The sequence below is a fragment of the Astatotilapia calliptera genome, chromosome 3, assembly GCF_964374335.1.
Source record: "Astatotilapia calliptera chromosome 3, fAstCal68.1, whole genome shotgun sequence".
NCBI classification, from domain to species: domain Eukaryota; kingdom Metazoa; phylum Chordata; class Actinopteri; order Cichliformes; family Cichlidae; genus Astatotilapia; species Astatotilapia calliptera.
This window is the reverse complement of record NC_137424.1, coordinates 71,535,866-71,549,801: the sequence shown is the minus strand read 5'-3', so window position 1 is coordinate 71,549,801 and position 13,936 is coordinate 71,535,866. Positions and strand designations below refer to the sequence as shown.

The following is a 13,936-nucleotide window of genomic DNA, read 5'->3' as shown; positions in this document are numbered from 1 at the left end:
TTTCTTAAACATTTATCAAAAACTTGATAGGTATGGACTCGCAGGAGTGGAGCTCAGGCCAACCAAGAGTGATGGATGCTGGGAGTCACAGTGGTAACAGCAGCAGGAGGCCAGCTCTCCCCCGACGTCACATCTCAGGTAAACCTTGCTGTCAATACACTTTGACCCCTCCAACATCCTGATTCAGACTCTGTAGTCCTTTAAACGAGGACCTGCACAAACGCATCTCTGTGTTTGTCACAGCTGCAATATCGCTGTGACACCCTGAAACAACAACATGACAGCTCAGCATACAGGAAACAAACTCCTTCCACCGTGCACAGTCTCCTCAGATCACTGAGTGAAGGACAAATGCAAACTTTAGCCAGTAACTAAACACGTCTTCATGTAAAGCAGGACAGAAATGATCCAAAAAACCACTTTAAACAAAGCCGAATGAGGCCTGAACAGCACCTCTATGCAATGAAGTCATAAATGTAAGGACACAGTTCACTTTATTAATGTGATACTGAAGAAAACTTAAAAACTGACAGATTCTCAGGTGACTTCTGCACATGCAACGAGTGGCTGTTTTCATCTATGCTCGATTAACTTCAGACATTAAACCCTGAGTAAATTGGAAACGTGTGGATTTCTTCACTCTACTGAAGTTTATTCATAAACACTGTTTCCATAAAAAACTTCACAGATTAAAGGACACCGTTCAGTTTTCTGTGGGATCATCCTGCAGACAAAAACATCTCACGGGTTGATTATTGATCTGCTGTAAAGACATCATCACCATCTGACAGTCATGTGTTCAGACTCCCACAGCTCCGCTCCCATGTGCCGGCCTCTGTGGAGGAATGTGATAATGAATGGTCTTCATACCGCACACACACACGTCCTATGGTAACATATACACACAGAAAGCTAAAGATAGCCATCGGCTGCACTCGACGCCCAGTTTGCACAAAACTTTTTACACTGTTTGATCAGAGCTGGCTTTGCATCCTGGTCACATGACCTGGAACCCCGTGCTGCTTTCAGTGCAGTGGGAGATATTAACAGTGCAGACTCAGCGTGGATAATGAAAGCCTCACACTTACACACAGTCAGACTCATCAAACTCCCCAAGAGCAGGAAAACAAAGTTGCAGTTTCTTTAGTGGCCACTTGAGGCAGTCTCCAAAAAGTGATTCAGTCCCCATAGACTTCCACGTTGCGATTTCCAACTTTACAGAATAAACAATGACCTTTGCACAAGCTGTCCAAGACTCTGAGCTCCGGTATTGTTAGGTGAAATTGCCTCAACACAGCCTGCCTCTCCCTTATGACTGCTGGGAGAGGCTACAATGCTCCCCTGACCCCTGAACTGGATGGATGGATGGATGGATGGATGGATGGATGGATGGATGGATGGATGGATGGATGCTAGTTAACACTAAGTAGCAGCTGTGATCCTGACTGATAACAAAGATGGCTGATGACCACCTTCTCAACCAAATACAATCAGCTCCGACTCCAACAATCCAACATGGTAGCTTTGGCATCTTTCATAACTGTCTATGATTTTAGTTGGTCATGAATACATCAGTTTACAGTCAGTACTAGTCAATGACTTCCATCTTCCATCAGGCCTCAAACACTTTCAAAAAGCTGCACTAAGCTAAAGGGCTTCTATTTACATGGCTTTATTTGTTGGTCCAACATAGGCATAAATCCTGCAGATGAGAGAGAACAGCACTGAGTCCTGATGTTTGAGGAGTTGAATCAAAACAACAGGTCCTTTTACTCTGACATTACAGCTGTGCAACGAATCTAAATATAGAACCACTGGCTTCTAATGACTATAAAAACAAGACGATCCAAAGAAAGCTTTTAATGCTTGCATTCCTTTTTTGCAAACTTTTCTCCTTTGGTCTTATGTTATAAAACCAGCCCTCTCTCTAAAAGCCCCAGACTCACTCCCCGACAGGTTGTGGCAGGTCAGTTTGAGCCGGATTGACAGAAAGATGAAGCTGAAACCAGTTCAGCCATCTGGGAACAGTTTGGTTTCAAAGTTTCTTCCACAGAGCAACATGAGTTTCACTTTAAGTTTAAAATGGAGCAGCGGAGCAGCCCAGCCTGATATGTACACAACAACATTTGTAGTTTAAGACTCCAGCTTTCAACAGCCTCAGACAGAAGAAGACAAAACAGGAAATGGGACAAACCAAATAAAGTCATTAACTAATTGCAGCAAACATCCTGTCCTGTTTGTCAGGTTGCAGTTTGATGTCTGTTCAGAGGAAAAACAAGTCCAAACATCATAACTGAAGCATCATTTTTTTCTATCCGATCAGACTAAAAGTCATCAACACAAATTAAGCTTCGGCAATCATTAGTTTTCTTTCTTTTCCTCAAACTTTCTCTTCTCCATATGAATAAGGAAACATCTAAATGGTGTTTCAGTGTTCAGTCTTCATAAAAGAGCTTTTCTCTTCTCTGTGGTCCTTATCAGTAATCGGATTACCTGGGAACTAGAGCAGGGCGATATGGCCAAAAATATTTATCACGATATATATTTGAAAATTTGCGATAACGATATAACCGACGATATAATTGATGCGAGACAAAATACAACTCCACAACATTACTAGCGCAAAAAGACAACCTTCCATTTATTTTCACTTAAACAAGAAGCTGGTTTTTATGTACATTAAAGCTTTATAAAAATGTAACAGTGCAAATGCAAATTCCTTGCTGAAAGTTTAACCAAAAGGCATTTCCAGTAGAAATGGACTGACATATCCTGAGCATAACCATGTATAATATCCACTGAAGTTAAAAAGAGGTGCTTTGCAACATTAAACTGCAGTGTGCAGTACGCATTTTTCGGACCATAAGGTGCACGGGATTATAAGGCACATTAAGCGAAACAAAGCAGTCAGATAAATCAAACTTTATTAAACTCATTCTTCTTGCTTCCTCCACTTCTGTACCATTGATTCATTAATGTTGAATTCTCTGGCAGCTGCTCTATTCCCATGTTGTTGCAGTATATTAATGACTAACCTCGTATTGTGGATGGATTATCTCAGTTGTTCTCCTGACTGAAGTTTGGTCCGTTTACAGCATCCTGCCATGCGATTGCATTTGTTTCTAACCATGAAGAACCTTCACGTTAACTTTTATAAGTGGAAAAGTGTTAGTGTTCGTCCTCCAGCTTCACTGTTTATGTTATGCTAACATAGCTGTGTCGCTAGCGATCACGTAGCACATCATTATATACCAGCTAGCCCAACTTCAGTAACCCTACAAACGTCACTGCTGTTTAGTTTCCTGTCTTCATTTATGTTGGAAGTGATAGCAGAGCTGTACGTTTGATTTTTTTTCAGAAATCTCTCAGTCAGAACATGCTATATCATGCTTAGGTAACTAGCGAAACTAGCGAGCTAACTTCCGCTAGCTTCCTGCTAACTTCTAACTCCGTTAAATGTAATTACTTTTGTTTTCATGGATGCCTGGAAGTTAAACTTTATAGTTACACCTGGTAAAGCAGCAATGCTGATCGTTTTATTAAAGATGAAAGAATTTAGACAGTTTTTAACTCTAAGTGATGCTGCAGTGTTGTTTGACCTGAAGTATACGGAGTTTAGGACCCAGATTACTCCCAGATTTAAGAGCATCTTAGTCCGACAAATACGACAATAACGGCCGCTTGCATGTTCTGCAAAAAAATGTGCTTTGTTGTGTATCTGACGGACAAACACCAAACCAGTTCCACATCACTGAAGTTGCACCATTTTTACAAACCAATTCTGGTTCATCTGTTTCACTCAACAATCGGCCATGTGCGTATGAAAACAAAGGCACTGCGCATGCGCGTTTTACTCCCATTCTATCGCGATATTTCATTTTCCTATCGTTGCCTAACATTATACCGGTATTACCGTGAACGGTATAATATGGCCCAGCCCTACTGGGAACAGCTGCTGGTTAACAAGTTTAGAGATTTAAGAGAAGAAGCAGGAAACCTGTAAACACAGGTGGGCAGGAGGAGGCTGAACTTTACCGCTTTGCAGTCAGGCTCATGCTTGATCTCCAATCACCTCCACAATCCGCTGCAGCCATATTTGTTTCCATCAGAAACCAGCAGCAGTGACGCTCTGCTGCAAAAATGTTGAATGAGTGCCAGTTTTAGGATGCCATGTGCGTATGATTAATGTCTGCTCAGACAATAATGCTGGCTCAGGCTGGTGGCTGTCAGCTTTGTACTGATTGATGGTGTCACCATGAGTGAGGCGGTATTTCTTAACGCCACATGAATTTGTTTATGCTAGGAAGGTTTAGACTGGTGACGGCTCAAACAGAAGAACTTTACCTGAAGAGAGACTCTCCTTCAGTCTCATGTTGTGCTGCTTTACATACTGTGGATGTTTGGCGGGGCCACCATTGGTCTGCAGGCCTCATATTGAGGACCAGAGTTCTGAAAACACCAGTGATGTTTCAACTCTTGCAACACAACACTCATACATGCATGGAACGACTCTATTTGGCAATCCAGCACGTTTCCTAGAAGACTGCATTAAATAAACTCTGCATGTGCTCATCGTCAGTGCTGCAGCTCATTTCTTTCACTACATTACAAACAGCTGTTTGCACAGACAGCTCCTGCCTCTCCACCAAACACCCTCCCAGTGTTGGTGTAACCTGCAGGATCTGCAGGTTAGGCAGATCTTACTGCTTTTTTTAACCCCTCCTCCGCCCCAGCATCCACCTGCAGTCTCCGGTTTCCCAGTCACTCCTCCCAGTTTCTATGTGTATCGTATATGTGGTGACTAATGAGCTTGACTCTGACTGTGATCTGAAGCTTTCAGGAACCATTTCAACTTTCTGACCGCAAACCGACAAAGAAGAATTATCAAATGTTCCCTGTAAGCATCCTGCTGTTTCCAGGGAACGGTTAACAGTAAGACAACTCAGCGAGGGAACGCTTGGGGTCACAAAAACTTTTTTCAAAAGCTAGTTTAATTTTGCTTTCTTCTTTCTTTGTTAGGAAATACTGAAATGTGCTGTTCTTGGTCTGGGGAAAAAAACCCAAACTTTACTTTATAAATTGTGGAGAAATTGCAGTGAGACTGTTGTTATGGCAGACTCGGTCTGCAGCTTTCAGCTGAAAAGCTGGAGGTGAATAGTTTGGTTACAAAACCTGAATGGAGACGGTGGTTGAGAAGTTAATCAAAAAACATGAAATGATGAAAAGACCTAAACAACATGCTTTTGAGTTTTTAAGATTTGTCTCTTAAAACATACCCATTAACTCGTTAAACTACCAGAGGGCTTTTATTTTGAAATTTCACAGCATTATAGCATCCCAGTAGTGTTTGATGATAGGAGTTTAAAGAGTTGTAAAGAACCACTTCTGTTCAATTGCAATGTCCTGGAGCTTTTATTTTGAAAATAACCTATTTATTTTGAAAATAGTCGCCTGATCAAAACAATGCATCCATCTTTTATATACAGTCTGTGGAGGCCAAAATCATAAACAACATTTTCGGTCACGATTATTTTACACAACTACCCACTAGGGGTGGGGGAAAAAATCGATACTGCGTAGTATCGTGATATTTCGCTTGCTAATAATGTATCTACCGTATTTTCACGACCATAAGGCGCACTTAAAAGTCTTAGATTTTCTTCAAAAAGTACGGCGCGCACTATAGCGCAGTGCGCCCTGTGTGTTGTAAGGAGGACGTAGTAGAGAACACCATGAGAACGCTAAAGGGTGAAGTGTGGGCGCAACCCTGAAAATGGCAAAGAGACACGCTTATGAAGCACAGTTTAAACTGAAGGCCATCAGCTACGCGGAGGAACATGGAAATCGAGCAGCGGCGAGAGAATTTAAGATTAACGAATCGATGGTTCGCAAATGGAGGAAGCTAGAAAACAAGCTCCGGCAGGTCAAGAAAACGCAGCTGAGTTTCCGCGGACATAAGGCGAGGTGGCCCGAGTTGGAGGAAAGACTCGAGCGGTGGATCATCGAGCAAAGAACGAGCGGGAGAAGCGTTTTGACGGTCACCATTTGGCTAAAAGCAGTTTCACTTTCACTTTTCATGAAACGGTGCCATTTTTCCATCCGGACCAGGACTACGGTAGTGCAGCAACTTCCAGCGCATTATAAGGAAAACCTGGCCATCTTCCGCTCCTACTGCAGCAAACACATCGGCGACAAAAACATCCAGCCCAGCCACATCACAAACATGGACGAGGTCCCACTCACTTTTGACATCCCGGTGAGTCACACTGTGGAGAAGAAGGGGACCAGCACGCTAGCGATACGCACAACGGGGTATGAAAAGTCTTCTTTTACTGTTGTGCTTGGCTGCCATGCTAATGGACAGAAACTGCCGCCTATGGTGATTTTTAAGAGAAAGACTTTGCCTAAAGAGAAGTTTCCAGCAGGAATCATCATTAAGGCAAATGAAAAGGGCTGGATGGAAGAGGAAATGATGAAAGAGTGGCTGAGGGAGGTGTATGTAAGGAGACCAGGTGGTTTTGTTTTTTTTTCCACGCATCACCATCGCTCTTAATCTGTGACTCTATGCGTGCCCATCTCACAGCCGATGTGAAAAAACTAGTGAAACAAATGAACTGTGAGCTTGCTGTCATTCCGGGAGGCCTGACAAAGGAACTCCAACCGCTGGACATCGGTGTGAACCGCCCGTTCAAAGTAAGGCTGCGAGCGGCCTGGGAGCGATGGATGACCGGTGGAGACCACAGTTTCACCAAGAGTGGAAGGCAGCGCCGGGCGAGTTACGCCACAATTTGCGAATGGATTGTAGATGCTTGGGCTAACATGTCTGCTGGCACTGTTGTTCAAGCTTTCGCAAAAGCCGGCATCATTTCCGAGGAGCCGCACGGCACGGAAAGTGACTCTGACGGTGAAGAAAGTGAACCTGGCATGTTTGATGGAGATTTAGCGCAGCTGTTCAATTCTCAGACACAGAGGATGAGGACTTCCATGGGTTTGATGATAAAAATGTGAGTACCAAACTTCGTTTTGCTCCTGCTTTATTTTTAAATACGCACACTTGTATGCTTGTGTGTTGTTGATGATGACGATTACTGGTAATAAAAATGTGAGTAAGGTATCGAACTCAGGTTTGCTCCCGCTTTATTTTTAAATACGCATACGGTACTTGTATGCGCCCTATGATCCAGTGCGCCTTATGTGTGTGTTAAATACAGTAATGGCACACATAACTGAGACTGCGCCTTTTAGTACAGTGCGTCTTATGGTCGTGAAAATACGGTATACAGGGACAGCAGAAATCGATATTTTGTTACAAAAAAAGGTTTTTGTGCTCTGACTTCAGAGCACGTTGATCCTTTTTCTGAGCAAGAACCCTGACATTCCTTTACTGTCCAAATGTGTTTAACTTTTTTTTGGCATCAATAAACATGACGGTTTACTTATTTTAATTTAAGACATGTTTTATTTTAATTAAGTTTAAAACTTTTTTATTTAATGTAAAATTCTATTTTGTTTTAATTTACTTTCAAATTCTTCAGTTGCTGAAGGGGCTGCATAGTTTTCATAAATAGCTATAATTGTACCAGATGGTTGCATTCAGTTAAGTTGGACTAGACTGTAATACAAACCGTTCAGTTTGTCAACAATAAAACTGACTGAAATGAGAGAAAGACGGAGTGTTTGATATTAGATAAATGAATATTGATAAAGTTTACCTTTATGTACAGAATCTGAATATCGCAAAATATTTTTAAAAATTGCAATAATATCGTATCGTGCGTTAAGTATTGTAGGAATATCGTATCGTGGGATGTATGGTGATTCCCACCTCTACTACCCACAGACTTTGGAAAAACTTTTTTTTTTGGAAAGACAGATTATTTTTAATTAAATTACCTTTAAATATATAAAGTGAGGGAACTCTGAGCTCCATGAACATTTCTGATGAGTTTATGGTCTTAGTCGTTGGTTTGAGCCAAACAGGATGACAGAGGTGTGAAGGAAAGGAGTGAAGATTTAGGGTGGAGGATCTGACAAGTCACCAGTTTCTCCATCAGGTCCTCCCCTCAGTCATCAAACACCAAGACAGCAAAGGATAAAAAGCTCAGATGAAGTCCTCAAAAATCTACATTTGACCTATTAGGTTGAATACATACAACTACATCCATCTTTTATCTACAGTCTATGGTTGAGAAGCACCACCCAGCCTCTGACATGTGTATACTTCCTCTCTCAGACAGTGAGGACCAGCGAAATAGTCCTCATTTCCCTCATCTAAACCACAAACAAAGATAGATATCCACACTCTGACATGACGAGGAGACGGTTTGTTTAAGGTTTTGTGGCGTTACCCAATAACGTCAGAGCAGAATTCAAACAGCATGCAGCTAAAAATACACACACACACACACACACACACACACACAGAGATAGCTCAGATGCCAGCTGAGAAATGCTTTAGCCTCCTGGGCTAACTTTAGCAAGGCCGACATGAGCAGCGGCAGAGGAGAGTCTCAATATGCTGAACTCTGCGGGGCCAGAAGTATGTGGACACACCTGTGCTCATGCTGAGGGCAAAGTTCAGCAGGTAATAGCAGGATTTAAGCCGACTACATCTGTAAACAATGAGCAGATTAACGCTCCCGCTTCTGGGATGAAGTAAGTCCATTCGTCCACATACTTATGGTCACATGAACAGCTATGACATTGATGTAACGGTGAGTAAACAACCTGAGGCTGAGATAAAAGGCAGTTCTTTGAAAGAGCCGGTTTGTTGGCAGTTTAGTAAACACAAGTTTCAAAATAAAAGCTGAGAAATGCACTTGAAAGCACGCAGACAGCCCCGACTGATCACCTGGATCATCTCGGCGCAGGACTGAGCGGCACGGAGAAACTGGAAACACGAGCCTCAGCTGTGATTTCTCAATGCAGAAACATTATATTAGCGGCTGTTTGGAAACTGACTCAGTAACTGACTAATCACAAATGAAAATGAAGGACTGACAAAAGCAGATGAGGGCAACGTTTTTCCCCCTCAGGCTGATGTAGATACAGTAAACAAAGGCCTGACAAATGTTAACATTGTTATTTTGTGTTAATAAAACACGTTAAAACAAAGATGTATTCCCAGAGAAACTGCTTTACACTGTATGATGAACATTAGACAATTTTAATCCGTGTATACAAAGTAAATACCTGAACAGAGTGAGTCACATGAGCTGTATCTTTAGTGACTTGTAGCAAACGACCAGTTCAGGATCTCAGTTCGGAGTTATCAAGCTTTCCTTGTTTCTGAGAAGCGAACGGATGAAATAAGCTATCATCTGTATGTTTGTGTCGATGCACATGCATGCACAGAAGCATTGTGCTAATGTAAATTACCTTAATGTAAACTCACATAATGCAAAATGACCAGTGTAAAGATCTGTTTTTTATTCAGCTTGGTCTAAATGTGTAAATTATTATTATTTTAATATGTTCTAACTAGTGCTGTTCGATATAACGATATATATCGGATGACGATATAAAAACATCTATCGTTTCATTTTACGCTATCGTTTGTTTCGTGGTGTCGCAAAATAAACTGTTCACGGCAATATTTTTTCATTATTTTGATATTTCTGATGGTCACTGTAGTGGCTATATTCATTTCTTAAAGTTCTCTCTTTCTCTTATATTTTATATAACCACACTATGGACGGACAAGCGCCTGTTTTTATGCGTTGTGGTTAGCAACAACGACGGTAAAACCATCGCGTGTCCGCTTGTTTATTTTCCACATAAACCTTTCACAATAAAGCTCAAGATCCTGTTGAGACTTTTCAAAATAAACTGCATCACGTGAAAGATGCAGACTATTTACGGATGAGAAGCAAAAAAGAGCCACCAGGTGCTAAAAAATAAATCTTAGACTCAAACCTTAGAACAGGCTTTTCCCCGCAGCACGCCGTGTAATAAATACTCACAAAAAAACGGCGGCCGTTACAACTTATGTCTAAAAATGTGTAGTTTCATGCATCTGTTAAAAACTCGACTCCAGGTACGCGACGCCCAGCTGGAAACACTTCACGCAAGTCGAGCTGCCCGAGATTCACAGAATTTACAGAAAATGTTACATTTTTATGATTTATATCGTTATCGGACAATAGAATTCTTATATCGGGATATGAGATTTTGGTCATATCGCACAGCCCTAGTTCTAACACAAATACAAATTACAGATTATGCAGCACTTATTCAACAACAGCTGGTATAAAGCTGTTGTTACATCACTGTGCACAAAGCGACCAATTAGGTGAGTGTAAAAGTGCTGGAATGCATCTGAGGGCTTTTATTGTGAAATGCAGGAACAGGAAGAAACCCGCTTTGCCAATGTTTAGAAAAAGTTGGTGCATATGTTCTAGTGACAGACATCACTTCTGGATCCAGAAACCAGTGGGCGATGTCGCAGTAGCTGTGTCCATCTTTTATATACAGGCTTCCGTTCTGATGAATGAAAATGTGTTTAAAGTAGATTTAGTTTAGTTTTTGTTATAATTTGATGATGTAATGTTTAATATTTTGCATCAATCCCTGCTGACATCACAGACTTTGTCTTCTGATAATCTTTATCTGATTCAGACAAGACAGCTAACCGAGAAAATAATCTGCAGATTAATCAATAATGAAAATGTTCTCTAGCACAGATTGAGCTCCAACTACCATTTAGCAATAAAACTGCAGATTACCTGAGAATACCAAGAATACCAAAAAACATGACACTGATTATCACAGCCTGACCTTCACAGAGCACTGCTGCAAACGATTATCATTTTCATTATCAGCGGGCAGCTTTAACTCTGAGACACGGTGCCGCTTTCAAGGTGATGCATCTCATTTAGTCTTAACTCCAGCCCCATTATTCACTTTATAATAAAACAAGAGGAAATAAATCAGCAGGTCTTCCTTTTCAGATGCATAAATCCGCAGAGATTTGCATTCTTTACAGGATTGTGCTTGAAACAAATGGAGACATTTGTGCTCAAAATAATGAAAAATACATTTAGAACAACTAAGACATTTAACATGCGGGGCAAGAAACCCCTCACACTTTAAATTATGAATAAAACTGAGTTGAAATGAACTAAATCCACAGGTTGTTTATTTGTATTTACTGTTCTTAAGTTTCTAAACTTTTATTTACTGTAAAGTTGAACTTCTAAACTAACCGAATCTGTTTTCCAAATGAATAAAAACGACAAATGACTGAAAATATGAATACATGAAAAGAAGAATTAACACTTAAATGGATTAATAACACATAAAGGTGGAAAAGTGCAGTAAAAGTACCTCAGTCATAATAACAGCATTAATAACTATGTGTGCTCCGCTCTGATTGGATCCCGTTACCGGAGATGACTCACCTGTACAGGACCGGAGGAAACCGTGAGTCTCGTGGAAGCCACACGATGCCCCGCTCACTCTCTCTCCATGCCCACCTTCAGTCAAATCAAACAAATAAACAAACAAAGGCACGCGGGGCAGCAGCCTCTCTTGGTTCCGGTCCCGGTGCGGGCCTGTCGGTACCGGGACAGCCGGGCAGAGAGGGTGGGGGTGGAGGGATTTGGGTGGGGGCGCTGCTGCCTCACAGAAAAGTTCCAGCGTACACTAACCGGAGCTGCTCCCGGGAATAACGGCAGCACCGGCGCCTCGAGCTCAACTTTTCTCCGGGCTGACGTCACCGTCCGGTGAGCCCAGGCTGGGGAAAGTTGAGGCCCGCCGCTGGCTGCTGGGGCGGTGAATCACGGCAGCTCCGGGACAGCCCGTCGCTGGAAAAAGTTGCTAATCCGGTGGTCAGTCCGCCTCCTCGCGCTCCTGTCCGCGTGGAGCGGGCCTCGAGCGGCGAGCCGGGAGTGAGCGGAGAGTTTGAACGGAAAAATGGAGGAAAAGGAGAGAGAAGAGAAGGGGAGAGAGGCGGAGAGGCTGGCCGGTGGCCTGGCCGCGCGGCGGGTGAGTGCGTGTGTGTGCGGGCGCGTCCCCGTGACGGAGCTGGGACGCTCACAGACAGACAGACGGACAGAGGTCTCACTCTGCTCGCACACGTGACTTATGATACTTTTAGTTACATTGTAGTTGTCCGCGCGGGACTTTGTAACAAAAACGTAACAAAGTGTTACTTTTACCACCACTGATGAAAAAACTAGTAAAAGCGTTCATCATTAAAGATGCTCATAAGCAACATGACAACCGGAACAAGGAGCTACATTATGGTTGAACACGTCATGCCAGTGTTTCCACGTTGAAATGAAGCTGATCTGAGCTTCTCTATAAATAAGTGCATTACATTTTAAACATGCTTCTCTTTGTGCTCAACTAAAAACCTTTATGTTTAATAAATAACGCACATAATTCAGAATACATACATAATTTAATTAAAAGCTGAAAATCGTCCAGTGCTGCCGTGACAGTGGTGACTTGCTCTGGGATCAGTGGGGAACGTACAGGCATGAGCCGCTAATGAACTCTGAGTCTACAGGATCGCTAACTGAAGGCCTGGTGGAGTGAATCATCTCACTCCGAGACGATCTCTGGCGCCATGTCGTCCCTGATGGTGGAGGAGTTAAAGGAGCAGTCCGTCTGTTTCCCAGACCACAGTCACCCTGAGGGTTGATCAGCTGTTGTAACTGATGCAATCCAAACTGAGTGATTCAATCTAAGATGGACTTCTGAGCAACGCTCCAGAGACTGTAGGAAAACTGCTCTCTTATCATTTTAATCAAGATAGTAAATTCCAGCCACACTTGAACAGAGTCATGTCAAATATTAGTGTTTTGTGGGAAACGTGCAGCATCATGCCTCCGGCAAAGATAAGATCGATGTGGTCTTCATTTTTTACAGAAACCATCGCTTTTGATGTCCACTATAATAAAAATTCATAAATTACATTAGATTCAGCAGATGTTGCAGAACTTCATTAAGAATCTGTCAGTTTTCAGGTTCAGAGTATAGTAGTGGGAGCTGTGTGCACATTCATGGGTTTACTGCACACAGGAGCTACTGATAGTTAATTTAGCTATTCTTAACAACTGGAAAAATCTGAAAAATACACGACTGTATTTGTGTTAATGGGCAGAGCGAAATATAAATGGTAAATGGCCTGTATTTATATAGTGCTTTTCTAGTCCCTAAGGACCCCAAAGCGCTTTACACATCCAGTCATCCACCCATTCACACACAGGTGATGGCAGCTACATTGTAGCCACAGCCACCCTGGGGCGCACTGACAGAGGCGAGGCTGCCGGACACTGGCGCAACCGGGCCCTCTGACCACCACCAGTAGGCAACGGGTGAAGTGTCTTGCCCAAGGACACAACGACCGAGACTGTCCAAGCCGGGGCTCGAACCGGCAACCTTCCGATTACAAGGCGAACTCCCAACTCTTGAGCCACGATCGCCGATATAAGAAATACATCTCTGTGTAATGCTTAAAACTGAACAGCACCACAGTGTGATTAAAGTAAATTAACTTCTCTGTTTGATGAGTAAACACGTTCTTATCTTGTGTCTTTCTGTATGCGTGTTTAAGGTAAAACATCACAAGTGTGCCTGTGTGTGTTTTATGCTGTTTACACAGTCATGCTGTGGCGACTTGACTTCCTTTAACGGACAAAAAGCACATCCCCATAAGACAGGTTATTCCGTTTCTGGGTGAGGACTTTAGGGTGGGAGTCCCGGGAAAGGTTGGAAGTTGTGTGACGTCCTCTGAAGTGAAAAAAAACAACAAAAAAACTACTTTGTGTGTCTATTGTTTCTCTGTCTTTGTGAGGACTGTGGGCAGTCCTCCTTTGGGACCTTTAAAGGACTGCTGGAGGGGTCAGTTCTGGTTTTCAAGGACATGTGACTCTATTATCTCAGGGAGGGTCCTCACAAAGATAGCAGTACGAGCTTGAGTGTGTGTGTG

The 13,936-nt window shown here is 42.5% G+C and overlaps 1 protein-coding gene across 4 annotated transcripts in view; it reads right to left on the bottom strand.

Moving 5' to 3' along the window:
* Positions 1–12,017, bottom strand: part of LOC113010288 (kinesin-like protein KIF1C) — a 33,198-nt gene extending 21,181 nt beyond the window's left edge. For all 4 annotated transcript variants that reach the window (XM_026149303.2, XM_026149312.2, XM_026149321.2 and 1 more), the window contains exon 1: positions 11,400–12,017. The gene's annotated coding sequence lies outside the window, so the exon portion shown is untranslated. The remainder of the gene's footprint in view (positions 1–11,399) is intronic.
* Positions 12,018–13,936: the final 1,919 nt, after the last annotated feature.